At 44.4% G+C, this 18,041-nt stretch overlaps 1 protein-coding gene and 1 long non-coding RNA gene across 2 annotated transcripts in view; one reads left to right on the forward strand and one right to left on the reverse strand.

The window, feature by feature from the left end:
- Me2 (malic enzyme 2) overlaps positions 1–1,191 on the reverse strand; it is a 48,429-nt gene extending 47,238 nt beyond the window's left edge. Inside the window, exon 1 of the mRNA XM_059245874.1 lies at positions 723–1,191. The gene's annotated coding sequence lies outside the window, so the exon portion shown is untranslated. The remainder of the gene's footprint in view (positions 1–722) is intronic.
- Positions 975–15,736, forward strand: LOC131895463 (uncharacterized). The gene is made up of 4 exons (XR_009375189.1): positions 975–1,072; positions 4,338–4,433; positions 10,806–10,911; positions 14,648–15,736. It is a non-coding gene; the product is annotated as an uncharacterized LOC131895463 (long non-coding RNA).
- The last annotated feature ends 2,305 nt before the right edge of the window (positions 15,737–18,041 follow it).

An 18,041-nucleotide genomic window follows, 5' to 3' on the forward strand; every position in this document is an offset into this window, starting at 1 on the left:
CAACAGAAGTAACAGCGTTACTGCTTTGCTTAGAAGTGACTGCCACAAGCATTTTAAGAGGATAATTCCAGGGATCCAATGTTACTAAGGGTGCACTTCTGTTGAGGTCAGTTATTTTGATCATGCTTATCACAAGCAATACACATTTTCTAGAATGATCACTAGTACCCCCCCAAATAAAGTTGAACCTAAAGCCACAAACGCAACACCACACTCTGGGTTGGTCATGAAGAGCGTGAGAGTCACCTGCAATCCCGGTGCACAGGTGCCATTACAGATGAATGGACAGAACCACTCCAATCTTAGAACTTTCTAGCCCGCAACAACTCTTTCTTTTAAAATGAGGAACACACACACACACACACACACACACACACACACACACACACACAGCCCAACTCCTGTGCCTCCCTGGGCTCTGTTGAGAAAGAAATCTTGCCAAAGGGGTTTCGAACCACAAAGTATGTCTTTCCCCAGCGCAAGAGGAAAAGATACTGGGATGCTGGAGATCTGGAAGGCACCCGGCTGGACTCCTGGGAGGAAAGCGGGGTGTCCTGGCACCGGCGAGCTGGAGCTCAACAGAGTGCAGAGTCCCTCCTTCCGCCCCGCTGCCCACCCGCCAGGCGGGCCGCACATGCGAAGCACAAACGGCGCGCGCGGCTCCCGGGGCGGAAAGGCCCGCGCCCACCCTCCAGGACCAGGCCGCCCGCTCCGAGCCTTACCGAACCCTGGCCCGCGCCAGGTGGTGCTGCAGGCAGAGAGGCCGCGGCGTTACAGCCCGTGATGCTCGGTCCTGGCGCCGCCCCGGCCGGCCTCCCGCGAGCTCCTGGCAGCCGGCGCCAGCTCCGGCTCGCTCTGCCGGGGGGAGCCCGCCCCACACGCGCAGAGGTAGCGGAGAAAGAGGCGCGGGCCGGTGCCGGGCGGACGGACAGGCGCGCAGGCCAATGGGAGGCCGGGAGCTGGCGCGGGACGTGGCTCCAGCCTGGTTCCGCCCCCCGGGCTCGGTTCCTCTCGGCTGCACCTTCCTGCGCCGGGTTCCTGGGTGTTAACTGTTCTGAGGCGGCGCGCAAAGGTTCACCCGCGACCCCGGCGGCGGGAGGAGGGATGCGCTTCGGGGGAGCAGGGTGGTACCCGGTTCCATGAGGACGCGGAGGGGCGGCTTATGCCAGCCACCAGCCAGGCACTCCGGGTCGGCAGCCACCGCAGGGCGTTCACGCGAGAAGACGGCTGTGCGCAGGCGCGGCGCGTGGTCTGCGGGTACCAATCTCCCAGTCCAGCAGACACGAGGAGATGATGATGTGGGTTCTCCTGGACCGCCTGTGGAGGAGGGAAGAGGTGGGCCACGCAGGAGAATGGAAAGTAGGGAGCTCAAGAAGCGCAAGCTTGGGCGCTTTGATGGGGCTGCATTTTTCTGAGCAGTACTTATTGGCGAATGTAGGTCTTCTCCAAAATTCTATGCCATCCTCCACGGCTGCTGGCCCAGTTACTGACCTACCGGGAGTTTACTAATCATTAATGCTGCCACCGTCACCATGAATAGATATTCAGTGTTCTTGGGAACGCGCTGGGACAGTTCATCTTCTCATCCTTGAAGGCAGCAAGGGACACATACACACACACCCCGTCCCGCATCTGTGCCCACCCACAACTAGGATTTTGAAAGATATTTATTTTTGTTTCAGAAACTGTAATCGCTAGAAGTTATCCACTATAATGAAATCGATATGCTCTTAAGGGATATGAATAATAATTTTTTAAAAGATAAAAGGGTAAATAAGAGGCAACGAAGAGAAAATAAGAAATTTAAAGGTGATGGAAATGTATAGGAAAAGTTTAAGAGAAGCCAGAGAGAGAAAAGTGAATCATTCCCCTCAAAGCCAGGCAGTTACACTGCCCTGAACACTGAAGGGTGGGGCACTTGAGGAAAAACTACAGTTAGATGACAAATAATAGGTATGGCTGCTATAGTCACCACCGCAGGAAAGAGGAACTATAAATAAGTGTGGCCTGACATAACCCTGCCTGCCAGAAACTCAAGGTGTGGCAAGCTGAATGATAGAAGCTGAAAAATTGCAAATGTCATGAATTCCTCATCAGCGGAGTTCTGTTGTCCCTGATTGCCGTCTTTGGGTTATTCCAGGTTGAAGGTTGCAAAGAGCTATCAGGATGGGATTTAATTTGCTTGAGGTCGCTGGAGTCCTCATTAAACACAGTATCTGCTTATGTCAGGTGCCCGATGCACTCTGACTTGCAGATTGGTCAAACGCCTTCCAGTGAAAAGTAAATACTTCGTTACTAGAGAAACAAGCTAGTCTTTCTGCGGTTCCTCCTCTTCCTCCTGTTGTTCTCTCCCTCCCTCTCCATCCCCCCAACGTTCAAACACATAGGAATCCAAATGACTCGTTCCTAGGACACGTGCAATAGGATCGCCATCTACACTCTGCTTAGAGTTGAGCCATACTTCTTTCTGGTCCAGGGTCAACAGCTTCTAGTTCCATTTACAAGGGACTCTCCTCCTTTGGAAGAAATTCTTTCATCCTCTTAGAGACCATTCAGAAAGTGACTGAGCCATGTTCAGCCTTAAGCCCTACTTCTTTTAGTTCTTATTTTAAAAAATAACACTCTATTTGTATAAATCAATTATAATAAGGTTTTGTGGTTTTATACCTTAAAAAAATCATTTCTAACAGTCGCTGATCAAATGTACAAAACAAATCTTGTTCCTATCACAGTAATTATCATCCTTTCCATGGAATATATCCTAACACTTGTTAGATAAAATTGAGGACATTAGAGTTATTAGTAGCAGGAATAGAATAATAATGATAATCATACTTTGCTCTGTGTGCCTCTGACCCACTGTAATAGGCAGGAGACCTTTTAATTAATTATTATTTTTTAGAATTCTATACTGGCTCCAGAGCAGGTGTTGTGTGACACTGTTCCTGGGGAGAGGTGATCAAATGTCCACTTACTCCAGATAGAGAACTCAAGACTGACCTAAGTAAGGTTATAGCACAAAATCCAATCTTCTGTCTTAGTTACTTTTCTATTGCTGTGAAGAGACACCAAAACCAAGGCAACTTACAAAAGAAAGCATTTAATTAGAGCTTGCTTACAGTTTCAGAGGTTTCATTTTCATCATGGCAGGGACCATGGCAGCATGTCGGCAGACATGGTGCTGGAGAAATAGCTGAGAACTCTACATACCGACCCACAGGCGGCAGGAAGAGAGAGAGAGACTTGGGGCTTGCAATGGGCTTTTGAAACCTCAGAGCCCACCCCCAGTGTCACACTTCCTCCAATGAGGCCACATCTCCTAGTCCTTTCAAATAGTGCCACTCCCTGGTAGCCAAGTATTCAAATCTATGAGCCTATGAGGGCCATTCTCATTCATACCACCACAGTAAGGATACTACCAGAGCCAACTTGATGAACCTATGGGTTTTATTAGGGTTACTTATGAGAGTGTAAGTGAAGGGTTACTATAGGCACAGAGTGACTCAGACAGCCGAGCCACCAAAAGCCCAACCAGCATGGATGACAGCTCATGAAAGCTGGAGACCTGAGGTACACCATGTTTGGATGGAGTCTGGTGGAAGATCCACCTCAACTCCCATCCCCTATCTCTTAAACTTGCTCCTTCAAAGCCCACCAAACACAGCTCCTCCCCCGGAGAGGCTCGAGATCACTCCCACAGTGTATGAAAGCTGCATCCCAGAAAAGAGACACGTGGTTCTTCTGGTCTTGCATCCCCATGTTGGGGGAATTGCCCGAGAACGCTTTACCCATTAAACCTGGGCTTTCCAATTCGGTCTGATTCGGTTTGTTGCAACAGTGGAGAGGCCTTCGGGAGGCCTAAAACTTATCACACCACAAAACCTACAGGTAGGAGTGTTGTTTTTTTTTTTTTTTTCAGGCAGTCAGTTGGTCTGAGCCTCTTCTAAGCAGTTCAGTTTATCAGAGAGTTTTCTAGGAAGATGGTCTTATCTAAGAGTTTCTCTCAGTAGTCTTTACTGTTTATATATACTTGGGGAGGGAGGGACCTAATGTAGCTATTCTCCTTTAGGGATTTCCTGAGCCTTTTGAGTTGTTCACTTCCCGAGTTTAAGGAGCTTCCCCGCAGGACAGTGATTAGAGCAGTGGTTCTCATCCTTCTAATGCTAAGACTCTTTAATATATGTTGTGGTGATCCCCAACCCTAAAATTATTTTCGTTGTTACTTCAATGCAGATAGACGAAGTAACATTGTCAAAGTTGGTTGATGTTTTTTTATGAGGGATTATTATACTTGAATTTCTACTTTTGTGTTTAATTGAATATTTTATTTTGAACAGGTGTTTTCATAAGATGTGAAGAATAAGCTCCAAGTGCTGCAGTTATTCGAAAAGAGGGATTACCTGAGAAAGCTCTGTGGGGAACACAACATGAGAGTAAGCCTTGATTATTAGAAAAGTTCCTCAAATGACAACCTGTCTCCTGCAGCTCCACAGAGTGTTATAGACCATCCTCAAATCCAAATGTTTCAGGAAAGTTTGGTAGTTTAAGACTTTGTGACAATCAGAATATGTCTATAGTCCTTGTTTTCCGAACGTAATATAAATAGTCATCCATTTCTCAGAAATGTGAGTGTTCTGTTGGCGAGATGGCTCAGTAGGCCAAGCACTCACTGCCCCGGCTGACGATCTGTGTTCACCCGGGACCCACATGGTAGAAAGAGAGCCCTGATTCCCCCCAAATTGTCCTCTGACAATCACATGAGCACTGTGGCATGCACCTGTGCACACACACACATATGCACAATAAATACATGCAACAAAAATTTTTAAAGAAATATCAATGCATTTCTGAGTCACAGACCCAGATCCCACTGTGAGTAGTGCATAACATGCACAATACATACATTGTAATATTTTTCTGAATCCAACAGTTTCCAAATCCTTGACCCCATGGCCTTATCCATTTGCATGATTAAAAAAAAAAAGATGCTACCTTTCTCCCAGTGCTAGTGAGGAAAGGCTATGGGCAGTTCTTTCTATTGACTGAGATTAAGCAGGTAATTTATTACATTAAAACTGCTTATTTTAATTGCTGATTTGCTTAGTGTTTGTGTGCATGTGCACAGGTAGAAGTCAGAGGAAAACTTGAGTCAGTTTTTCTCTGGGGTGGGTCTCCAGGATTGCACTAGCTTGCCAGCCCCAGACGGCTTGTTATAAGGCTCAGAAAGCTAGATTACTGTGAAGGAGAAACAACCATTTTGACATCTTACATGTTTGTCTGAGGGCAGGAATATCTGACTCATTGAAGTTAGAAGATTTAGCCGTAATACTATGATGATAGAGGTCAGTAGTGAGGTGTTCGTCTTAATATGGATTTGCTGAAAGGAGATATAAAAGAAATCTGTGGAGGCTAAAAGCATTCCATAGCTCAGTCTGGGCAGTGGCTACACAGGTGTGGACTTCCTGAAATGTATCTCCTATACACACCTCTCTGTGTGACTCTTATATCTATATCCTGGTGTTTACATAAGAGGACTCGCATTAATGAACTTTTTCTTGCAGAGGAAACTCCCTTCGGTACTCTGGTGTAGATGTACTGTCCTCCTTACCTGTTTCCTCATTGCTGTCCTCTGTTGGACCCTCTGACAAAATGGAGAGATCATTCTTGGCATGTTCATAGCTAACTGGAATGCAATTCACCTGGCCTTGTCAGAGTTCACAATGGCCTTGCAGGCAAATACAAACAACACTGGGTCCAGAAAGAAGACACAGGTTCCTCTTGTAAGAATCACAGGTTACAAGACGTGAGGGTAAGGAAAAAGGTGGCAAGACCCAAATCAATAGGAAGCCTGAAGGAGGAAACAGGTGTCAGGAGGGCCATTGAACACACAGAAAAGGCTGTAGGTTGTGTTCAGTTTGTGTGAGTTCTGAACTATTGGAGTTTAGCTGGCCACCTCAGGCTTTGTGTTCCTTTTGCTCTCTTTGCATGTGGAATGGAAGGAGTCTTAAAAGGACAGGCAGCTGATTACATATCTGGTCATGTGATTCTCTGTAAAACTCTTCAATTGGCAGAGTTTAAAGTGAAAGACCTGTATGACAAGAACTTCAAATCTTTGAAGAAAGAAATTGAAGAAGATATCAGAAGATGGAAAGATCTCCTATGCTCACAGATCAGTAGGATCAACGTAGTAAAAATTAATGCAGTCCCTATTAAAATCCCAACACAATTCTTTACAGACCTTGAAAGAACAATAGTCAAATTCATATGGAAAAAAAAAAAACCCAGGATAGCTAAAACAATCCTGAATAATAAAAGAAGTTCCAGAGGTATCACCATCCCTGATTTCAAGCTTTACTACAGAGCTATAGTAATAAAAACCGCATGGTATTGGCGTAAAAATAGCCAGGTGGATCAATGGAATCGAATCAAAGACCCAGACATAAATCCACACCTATGGACACCTGATTTTCAACAAAGAAGCCAAAATTATACAATGGAAAAAAGAAAATATTTTCAACAAATAGTGCTGATCCAACAGGATGTCAGCATGTAGAAGGATGCATATACATCCATCCATATCTATCACCCTGCATAAAAACTCAACTCCAAGTGGATCAAAGGCCTTAACATAAATCCAGTTACACCAAGCCTGATAGAAGAGAAAGTGGGAAATAATCTCGAACATATTGGCGCAGGAGAAACTTCTTGAACAGAACACCAATAGTACAGGCACTAAAACTGACAATAAATGGAGCCTCATGAAATTGAAACGTTTATGTAAAGCAAAGGGACACCATTAATTAACAGGACACAATGGCAGCCTACAGAATGGGAAAAGATCTTCACCAACCCCACATCCAACAGAGGGCTGATTTCTAAAATATATAAAGAACTCAAGAAACTATCAACAAACCAAATAATCCAATTAGAAAATGGGGAACAGATCTAAACAGATAATTCTCAACAGAAGAATCTCAAATGGCCGAGAAACACTTTAAGAAATGTTTGGCATCCTTAGCCATCAGGGAAACGCAAATCAAAACGACTCTGAGATTGCATCTTACACTTGTCAGAATGGCTAAGATCAAAAACACAAGTGACAGCTCATGCTGGAGAGGATGCAGAGCAAGGGGAACACTCCTCCATTGCTGGTGGAAGTGCAAACTTTTACAGCCACTTTGGAAGACAGTGTGGCAGTTTCTCAGAAAACTGGGAATCAATCTACCACAAGACCCAGCGACACCACTCTTGGGTATATACCCAAAGGATGTTCAGTCATACCACAAGGACAGTTGCTCAACTATGTTCATAGCAGCTTTATTTGTAATAGAACCTGGAAACGACCTAGATGTCCCTCAACCAAGGAATGGATAAAGAAAACACTATGTATTTACACAATGGAATATTATTCAGCTGATTAAAACAAGGACATCAAGAAATTTGCAGGCAAATGGATGGAACTAGAAAAAAAATCATCCTGAGTGAGGTAACCCAGACTCAGAAAGACAAACATGGTATGTACTCACTCATAAGTGGATATTAGTTTTAAGATAGAGGATAACTATGCTACAATCCACAGACCCAGAAAGACTAGGTAACAAGGAAGGCTCATTGGGGGGGGGGGGGGGGATACCCAGATCTTCCTGGGGAAGCGAAATAGAAGAGAGATTTTGTGAGTGGACTGAGGGTGGGTGGAGATGGGAACATGAGTGATCAGGTTGTGAGGGGGTGTGTGTAGAGGGGGAGAGTACTGGAAGAGACTACTGGAAAAGAGGGGCATTTCAGGGTCAGGTAAAAACCTGCTGCAAGGGAATCTCCCAGGAATCTACAAGGATGACCCCAGCTAAGACTCCTAGCAATAGCAGATACATAGCCTGAACTGGCCATCTCCTGTGACCAGATTGGTGCCTACCCCAACTGTCATCAGAGAGACTTCTTCTAGCAACTGATAGAAACAGATGCAGACCCACAGCCAAGCATTAGATGGAGTTCGGGGAATCCTGCAGAAGAACAGGAGAAAAGATTGTAGGAGCCAGAGGGGTCAAGGACGTCACAAGAAAACTCACAGAATCAACTAACCCGACTGAACCAACAACCAACGTCAATGCATGAGACTGATGTAGGCACTCTGCATATATGTTACAGTTGTGCAGCTTGGTCCTCTTGTGGAACTCCTAACACTGGAAACAGGGGCTGTCTTCAACTTTTTTACTGGCTTTTGAGACCTTACTCCTCATACTGGGTCATCTTGCCCAGCCTTTTTTTAAAAAAATAATTTATTTAACTTTATTTTATGTGCGTTGGTGTGAGGGTGTCAGATCCCCTGGAACTGGAGTTACAGGCAGTTGTGAGCTGCCATGTGGGTGCTGGGAATTGAACCCAGGTCCTATGGAAGAGCAGCCAGTGCTCTTAACCACTGAGCCATCTCTCCAGCCCCTTGCTTAGCCTTAATATGTGAGGAGGTGCTTACTCTTACTACAACTTGATATGCCATGTTTTGTTGACACTCACAGGAGACCTACCCTTTCCTGAACAGAAGAGGAGGAGTAGATTAGGGGATGAAAATGGGGGAGGGGGGAGTCCGAGGCTGGGACGTAAAATTAATTAATTAAAAAAATAAAGTGCTGTGTTAGTAGGACATGGAGTAGCATGCCTGTGATCTCAGCATTCAGGAGGCAGAGGAAGGAGGATGGTGAGTTCAAAGCCAGCCTGGACTAAAAAAAAACTGCTTTAAAGAGAAGCAGGAGTGTGTGTGTTCCAGTTATTGCAGGATGGCACTTTCCCTCACCGCCCCCCCCCCCCCAGCCTTTCTCAAAAATCAAGTAAAATGCTGGAGAAGGCTTTTGTATCAGTAACCATGGAAACCGAGCAGCTTCACTTCATCCAACACCCAGGCATGTGTTTCCCTAAGGAAGATCCATATTGAGTTTTCCGAGAATTCTAGGAAGTCATTTTCTTTGCAGTGGGGTGGGTTTGCATGCATGGGTGGTTGGTTTTAGGTTCCTATGCTCAGTAGCACCAGCAGACACAGTGTGCTGACCACATCTTGAGGTGTTTTTTTTTGTTGTTGTTGTTTTTTTAAACAAATGTTGCCTGCACCACTGGGAATTAGCCTGCAATAGATTAGGAACAGTTAAAAAAAAAAAAAAAGAAAAAAGAAAAAAAAAAGAAAGAAAGAAAGAAAAGAAAAGAAAAAAAAGAAAAATGCAAACTCTTTAAGGACAGAAAAGAAAGTGAACAGTTCTTAAGACCTTCATGTTCCAGGCTTTGCAGAAATAAGTCTTCAGCCTCATCTGCAAGGACGTTTTGCTGTCGTTCTTGTTTTTTGAGACAGGGTTTCTCTGAGCAGCCCTGATTGTCCTGGAACACCCTTTGTAGACCAGGCTGGCCTTGAACTCAGAGATCTGCCTGCCTCTGCCTCCTGAGTACTGGGATTTCAGGCATGTGTCACCACTACCCAGCTGGTAAGGACTATCATTCAGAGACATGTTTTGTGAAAATACAACAAAGTGTAAATGGTGTTAATTGCCTCCAAAACATTCTACAATTCTTTTGTAAAATTAAAATCAACATGACATTCTGGCTAAGAATATATAATACTATATAATGAACAGTATCTTGGTTTCCAAAATTATTTGAAGGAAAGATCTCAAAATCTCTGTGAAGAACACCACAGCCTTTAAATTTATTACTACATTTTACTGTGATTTCTCTATGTTTTATTTTATTGTGTTTATTTCCTAGAACTTTTTAAGGTAAAGTGGAGGGAGCAAAACAGAACTTGACTAGCATCATGGCATTGTGGGAGTCCCCTCTTGAATGAAATGCTTCAATTTTGTTTAGAGTTGCCTTTAACATGTCCCTTAGCTACAACTGCTTGGTGCCACTTACTGTAAACCTAGACTTGACACCAACATTACCCATATATTCTTGTTTTAAAGGACCCCACGATCATCATGCCATGCCCAGAGATCATGGTTGAAAAACACATCCCAGCTGTAGTGTCCTGCCTTGGTGGTTCTGTGCATGTTAGCATTTGGGAAGCATGGAGGGCCTCCGATGTTCTAGATACTGGGAATGCACATTGTTATGAACAGATTCTTATTTCTGAATATTGGATAATGTAAAATGCATCAATATATTACAACACATACAGATATATTGTATAATACCCTCAAGGGATATTGACAGAGTGCTTGTTTAGCATGCCAAAGCCCCCAGGTTTCATCATTGGCAGTCTATAAACTGGGTATTGTGGTGCACAAAGCCAGGAGGACCAGAGGATCAAGGCCATCTTCACATAGATAGTGAGTTCAAAGCCATCCTGGGAAATGTTGTAAAATTTCCTTGTGCAAGACAAACACACTTGTTCTTTTTCTTTGACACACTGAGAAAATGTTATGCCTAAAGCACGCAGTCCTTTTTCTTGTTCATTCACTATGTGCACAGTGAATCATATTTCCTGGGAGAAAGTTTGCAACACATACAATGGATGTAAAATCTCTGGCTGACAGCTGAAGGGGAAAACATCCAAAGAATGTTTGCCTTGATTATCCAAATAATGTTCTTGGCAGTTTGAACACCACTCTGTGTGACCCTGTAGCAGCCCCGGCAGGTGTTGGAGTTCTAAAATAACACTGCTGTAAACTTTGAAATTCTATCTTTGGGGGGCAGCACAGGGCCTTTTTTCTATAAAGTATCCAAGACTGTGGGCCAAGAAATCTGCTACAACAGCTATAGTAACTTAAAGCCACCAAAATAAATAAATTGGGTTTGATTATCTAATTCCTCTTCCTTCTAAGCAGCAAATGGTGGATCCTGTGCTGTGTGGGATGTCAGAACCCAACAAAACAGTTTCGACATCATTCCATCAACAAGATGTGTTCAGATCACAGAAGAAACCTCCTGGAGGTAATTTTCCGCCCAATACTTTTGCCTGGGTTTTCAGATAGGGTTGCACTAAGGCTCCCAGGCTGCCCTTAAGCACAAGATTCTCCTGCTTTGGCCTCCTGAGTATGAGGACTACAGGTGGGTGCCACCACACTCAGCCCCCAGTACTTTTTGATTTGAGATTTGCTGGAAGTCACAAGTACTTTCTGAAGCAAACTACCCTTCATGTCCCAGTGTTCTCCTGGGCTTGGGATTTCTTGAAGAGTTTCTCTCTGTAGACAACTTTCTCAGGAATATTTAGAAGACTTCAGAGCTTTCCCTAAGATCTGGCCGATTTCAGTGGTTCATTTTAGAACTTAGTCATTTGGGGGCCTGACTAGGCCCAGGGAATAACAGGAAGGATTCTGAGTACCCAAAAGGAAGCAAAACAGCCTCTTTTTCCTGCACTTGAACTGAAATTATACTCACATTGCCCAGAATATGAGGAAATGATTATTCCTAAGAACACTACTTTGTCGAAAGGGTAGTTAGTTTGTGATGCTGCAGAATGCATGGTTGAGCAAAGCGAGCTCATGTCATGTCAGGCTATGATGCTGAGAAAGGAGAATGCTCATGCTGTTAGTTCTCTGCTTTCTCCCCTTCTCTTCCATGTGGGTCCCTCGCCCGTGAGATGGTATCCCTCACATTCAGGGTGGGCCATCCTCCCTCAACCCTCTCTGGAAATACCTTCATAGACATACCTAGAACTGTACCTCACTATCTTTTAGTTGTTTCTAAATCGAATCAAGCTGACTCTTAAAATGAACCATCATAGCTGGGAGTCTAGCTCCATGGTCGAGCACTTGCCTAATATTCGTGAGGCCCTGGGTTCAATACTTAGTACCATAAGGGAAAAAAAGTGATGTTGGAGATGAGCAGTGTGTGTTAGGATGTTGTATGGGTGAGGGGAGCAATATATGCCCTGGTAATGGATTGGGCCATTATTATTGCTGTTGTTTTGTTTTGTTTGTTTGTTTGTTTATTGAGACAGAACTTACTATGTAGCCAGGCTGGTCTTGAACTCACAATCTTCCTGCCTTTGCCTCCCCAGTGCTGGAATTACAGGTATGTGCCATGAAACCCAGATACAACTGGGTCATTATACGGTCCAGTGGTAGGAGAAAGGCCTGGAGGTCAGGGTCTGCAGGGTTGTTGACGCTGTTCTGTAACACACTTTGTGACTTGAGTACTGTTTTTCTGAGTCCTGGGAATGACTTTGTGGGCACATCTGACCTGAGTAAAGGATGCATGGGACAGCACCAAAGAGGCTTAGAAGAGGAAATTTTTTTTTTTTTTTAACTCTGATGAAGCAGTGTAAAAAACAGTTTAACCCAAGCCATTCAGAACTGCCAGAACAGGGAAGAGGGTAGAGGCAAGAATGATGCTGGAGAGGAGAGAAGGATGGGACAGTAAGAAACACTGGAGGGTCTCAAGCAAATGAGTGATGCGGCCACTCCTGGATTTCAGAGTGATCACTTGGGTGGCAGGATGAGTTTGAGAGGAGTCTGCATCGGCCAGAGGGGTTTGGACAGCATTGGCACCTGAGTAGTTTCTAGAGCTTGCTAACAGAGGACTCACCCTAGTGTGTTTACAGAGAGTAGTGGGGCCAGAATGAGGCTTGGGCTGGTTATCTGTGTAATCTTTCAGTTCCACATCGACCCATCTAGACCTGACTCCTTGAGGGGAGGCCACCCCAAATTTAGTATCTGTCCACAAGGGGATCTGGAATGCATTCCCCATCAGGGCATGTGCTGTGGGATGTATGTGGGGAGCCTTTTTAATCATCCCCATCAAGATGTTACTGTTGGGAGCCTGAAATATTTCATGCCCCAGTAGGTCAAACCTGTTTGTTGTCCTTGTACTTCTCGTGGTTCTTGGCGAATACAGCGGGGGGGTGGGGGGGGTGGGGGGGTGTTGGGATGAGAGAGGAACACTTTGTCTGTCCTTCCCACCACTCCCTTCCCAGGCTGCTGGACTCCCTGTCCACCTTCCCTCTCCTGTGTTAAGGTCAGATCTCACAGCCTGACTGACTCCCCAAAGAGGATTTGATGAAGGCCCAGCTCTTTTCACGCACCAGGCTGACAGGACAACCATCTATCTACAGAGACCTATCTTCAGTGTCCTACGTGGGCTGTTGGTCAGATTTTGATGCTTGTCAGCACGCCTGTGTGGATGACTCACTCGGAGAGCCCAGCACAAACACTCTCCGAGCCTTGCCAAGCTGTAATCTAATCTTGGCCTTTATTTGCTGAGACCTTGAATGTGTTGCCTAACCTTCTGAATTCCTTTCCTCCCCTAACTCCCAGGGAAGACAAAAGAATTGGTTCTTATAGGACACACCAAGAAACCCCTGCACTGTTATCTAGAATACAATTCACTTGAACTGATCATTAAACTCATCTACACACAGATTAACCTCTGGACTGAAAGATGATAACATGAGAAATCATTAACACCATTTCTTGACAAAACATACCTAAATTTTAAAAATCCGAAGCAATTTAACTACATTTTTAAATGATGAGTAAATTCACCACCAGTGGATAAATGGATTAACAGATAATGTAAGAGAGTATGTGAGGCACTAAAAAGGATATCCAAGTCATTTCCTCAATTTAGTGGAGTTTGCAGTTTGGAAGAGCTAGGGTGTGCACATGAGTTACTGATATACAAAGAGGTGTTGAGTACTCTTGGGGTGGTTCACAGATATGCATGAGAAACACCCGAAGCCTTTCAGGTAGAGGAAATAAAAGAAGCTGTGTCAGTCACCGTGGTCAAACAACCTACAGGCATTCATTTCGGCCCACGGTTTCAGAAGGTCGCAGGGGAGGCATTGCCAAGTTGTTGAGTGTGTAACGTTGGAAGAGTGTGGCAGCCGCACACACTGGGCAGGAAGCAAGAGAGGCTTGAATGAGGAGCTGGGCTCCACCCTTCAGTGGTCCAGCCCCAGGGACTTCCATCAGTCATACTACCCAAAGGTTCCACAGCCTTCCCCGAGCGGTGCTAACATGAGAAACAAGCACTCAGAACACGAGCCCGAAGGGGCCATTTCACATTCATGTTACAACAGAAGCCTCGCACAGAACTGTCCTTTTGATCTCAGCCTTGAAAGATAGAGTTCTTTCTTTTTTTTTAAAGGCTTATCTTTATTTTTTAAAATTATCTATATGTGTGCACATGGGTACAGGTGCTTGTGAAGGCCTCCCTGGCGCTGTAGTCACAGGCAGTTGCGAGTCACTAGACATGGATGCTGGGAACCAACACTGGGTCCTCTGCAAGAGCAGTATGTGCTTTTAACTGCCCAGCCATGTCTCCAGCCCCACTCCTAAGGTTCTGAAAGGTAGAAATAATTTGTCAATAAGAAGTTAAACACGGAATCTTAGGACTTATTCCATTAGAAAGAACATATAGTTGGAGATTGTAAGACTAAACCAGCGGGTTGACTTGGAAGCTGGGATTGCCTGATGTTGAATAATTTGGGCTCTGTTCTGTGAGCAATGTAGTTACTGAAAGGTTTGTCAGGACGATAAGACAACAATAGTGACAGGGTGAAAACATAACTCTGAGGCATTCTGGAGTGATATGGGAACAGATGACCACATGAGAAGATACAGACATCCTCTAGACTAGCAAAACCATGAAGAGGTCTAAACCAGGAGGACGGGAATGGAAGGAAGGGTGAGGGATTTCCAAATTTATGAGACTTTTTTTTTTCTAGTATTAAGACCTGTGTGATGAAACTCCATTGTCAACTCAACTGTTTAGAATCACCTAGGAGACACATCACTGTCGGTGAAGGTTCTCCAGAGAGGTTGAACTGAGTAAGGAAGACACATCCTGAATGTGGGCAGCATCAGGCTGGAGTTCCAGACTGAATAAAAAGAGAAAAATGAAAACATGAGAATGAGCACCAGACTTACTCTCTCTCTCTCTCTCTCTCTCTCTCTCTCTCTCTCTCTCTCTCTCTCTCTCTGCTTTGTTACTGCAGATGCAATGTGACCAACCACCTCATGCTCTCACAGCCATTCCTTACCCGCCATGATGGACTTTATCCCCTCAAACTGTAAGCCAAAGGAAACCCTTCCTTACGTAAATTTCTTTTGTGAGATATTTCATCCCAGCAGTGAGAAAAGTAACTGATACAAAAATCAATACGGAGGTGTGGGACCACTATGGTGAAAAATTGCACCATGTGGGTCATGGGCCTTTGGAACTCGTTTATGGGAGGAATATGGAAGAGTTTTGATCTTTGGGTAAGAGAAGTCTTAGAATTCTGTAAGCAGAGCTTAATGGGCTATTCTGGTGAGGGTATGTCAGTGGAAGGAAGACGATAAAGACTGTATTCATGAAGTTTCGGAGGGGAACTGGACTTTATCAGGAACTGGGGTAGAGGCCATTTGTGTTATACTCTGGCAAAAAAAAAATTATGTGCTTGCTCCTTTTATCTTAAAAACTTGAATGAGACTGTATTATAATAAGGTAAGACCGGGCCAAAGAGATGGCTCAGTGGTTAAGAGCACTAGCTGGTCTTCCAGAAGACCTGGATTTAGTTCTCAGCACTTACATGGTGGCTCACAACTATCTATAACTTCAGTTCTAGGAGGTCCAATGCCCTCTTGCCCTCTCTGGCCTCTGCCAGCACCAGGCATATACATAGAACACACACATGCATGTAGGCAAAACATTCATACACATAAAAATAAGTAAATAAATCTTTTTACAAAAAGGTAATGGACTAAGTTGTTTAGCGGGAAAAAATTGAAGTCATCATAACATCCAAGCTGAGGCGTAGTTATTGCGTATTGCTTTTAGTCAGTTCTTTAGTGATGAAAAGAAGAAAAAAATTTTTTTTAATTAGTAGTTTGGCAAGGAGAGGAGCACAGGCAAGGTTGAAGTTACAGATGTGGTCGAGAGAACGTAGCTGTAACTGTTAAATGACGGACTTATTAAAGGGAAACCTTGTGTTCTTCCCTAGACCGACATGAAAGGACCTTACCCATCACGTGTTCTAACCTGCGAAAATGCAAACTGACATCAAAGGAGAGAATCTGAACTGAGAAGCCCACTCAAGGGGTTCTGTACTGAAAAACAAAGGCCTGGGTATCTTAGTGACTTTCTCACGGTTGCCGTAAAATATCCTGTCAAAGCAAGTTAAGAAGTAAAAGGTTCATTTGGCTTACACTTCCTGAGGGATACAGTCCATCATGATAGGGAAGGCATGCTGGTAGGAGTGGAAGGCTAATGGGCTAAGGGAGAGTGAGAAAATAAAAGATAATGAGGCTGGAGAGCTGGCTTAGTGGTTAAGAGCACTTGTTGTTCATGCAAAGGACTGGGGTTTGATTCCCAACGCCCTCATGGAGGCTCACCGCTTCCTCAGGCCCCTGGCACATGGGGGGCACAGACAGACATGCAGGCGACACACTCACACCCACTAAATAAAATAAATCTAAAAAATAATTAAAAATTTTTTAGAAGAAAAGAAAAAAAGATAAGTGAATTGGACATGGATCCAAGTTACTGGAACTCTAAATCTGGGGGATGTGAATGTGGGTATATGTGTACCACGACATGTGATTGTGTGTTGGTGGTCAGAGGACAACCTCCAGTGTTAGATAGCTGACCCAGGAGCTTCCAGGGGTTTTTCCTGTCTCCATCTCCCATCTCCCTTAGGGGCACTAGGATTATAGATGTTTGCACTATGCATCTAACCTTTACATAGGTTCTGAGGATTGGAACTCAGGTCCTCATGATTGTATGGTGAATGATTTTATTCACTGAGCCTCCTCCACGATCAATATTCACAGTTGAATTAATTTACTGAGTAAGTCAGATGGTTTTTCCCCAGTATAAGTGGCCATCATCCCCTTTGGGTACACATGTAGAATAAAAAGGGAGAAGAAAGTTGGATTCACGCTCTGCCTGCTTCAACTGAGACATTGACTTTCCATCCTTAACGCTCTTGGTCCTTAGGGCTTCAAGACCTAACTAGAATCTAGACCATCAGCTCTCTGATGTTGAGGACTTCAAATTGGATCATGAAGTTTCCTGAGTCTCCAGGGAACCTCTCTGTCTCCACATTTATGAAAGCAAATGTGTTATATATGCTATAAATTGTAATTCAATAGAAATAAGCAATATATGATTATACCTGAATATATGATAGACTATATGGATGCTGTCTTAGTTACAGTTCTATTGCTGTGAAGAGACACCATGACCAAGGCAATTCTTCTAAGAGAAAGCATTTAATTTGGGGCTTATTTATAGTTTCAGAAGTTTAGTCAGTCATCATCATGGTGGAGAGCATGGCAGCACACAGGTAGACATGGTGCTGGAGAAGGACCTGGGAGTTCTACATCAGGATTTACAAGCAGCAGGATGAGAGAGACTCTTGACATAAGCTAAAGTCATCTGAAAGGAGGGAACCTCAGTTAAGATAATGCCTGCATAAGATCGGGCTGTAGGCAAGCCTGTGATTGATGGGGGAGGGCCCAGCCCCCAGCCCATTGTGGGTGGTGTCATCCCTGGGCTCGTGGCCCTGGGTTCTATAAGAAAGCAGGCTGAGCGAGCCATGAGGAGCAATCCTGTAAGCAGTTCTACTTCATGGCCTCCACATCAGCTCCTGCCTCCAGGTTCCTGCCCTATTTGAGTTCCTGTCCTGAACTTTTTTGGATGATCTACAGTGATATGGAAATGTAAACCAAATAAACCCTTTTCTCCCCAACTTTGCCTTTTGGTCATAGTGTTTCATCACAGCAATAGAAACCCTAAGACACAGGACCTGGGTTGGCTTTTGAAACCTCAAAGCCCACCCCCAGTTACACACTTCCTCCAACAAGGCCATACCTCCTAATCCTTCTCAAATAGTATCACTCCTTGATGACTAAACATTCAAATATATGAGCCTATGGGGGCCTGTGGGAGACCAGCTCCAACTTGTCGAATGGTTCTTGCGGGGAGGAGAGAGGAATGAGGAAGTATTAGATAGAAATATAGGCACAGATGGAGAGAAAGAGACACAGAATAGCTTCAGGAGGGCTCTGGGTCAATACCCACTCACCTCCAGTTTTAGTCTAATGGACTTTTTATACACTGCCAAGGGGAGAGGCAAA

This window comes from Peromyscus eremicus, chromosome 19 (genome assembly GCF_949786415.1).
Source record: "Peromyscus eremicus chromosome 19, PerEre_H2_v1, whole genome shotgun sequence".
NCBI lineage: Eukaryota > Metazoa > Chordata > Mammalia > Rodentia > Cricetidae > Peromyscus > Peromyscus eremicus.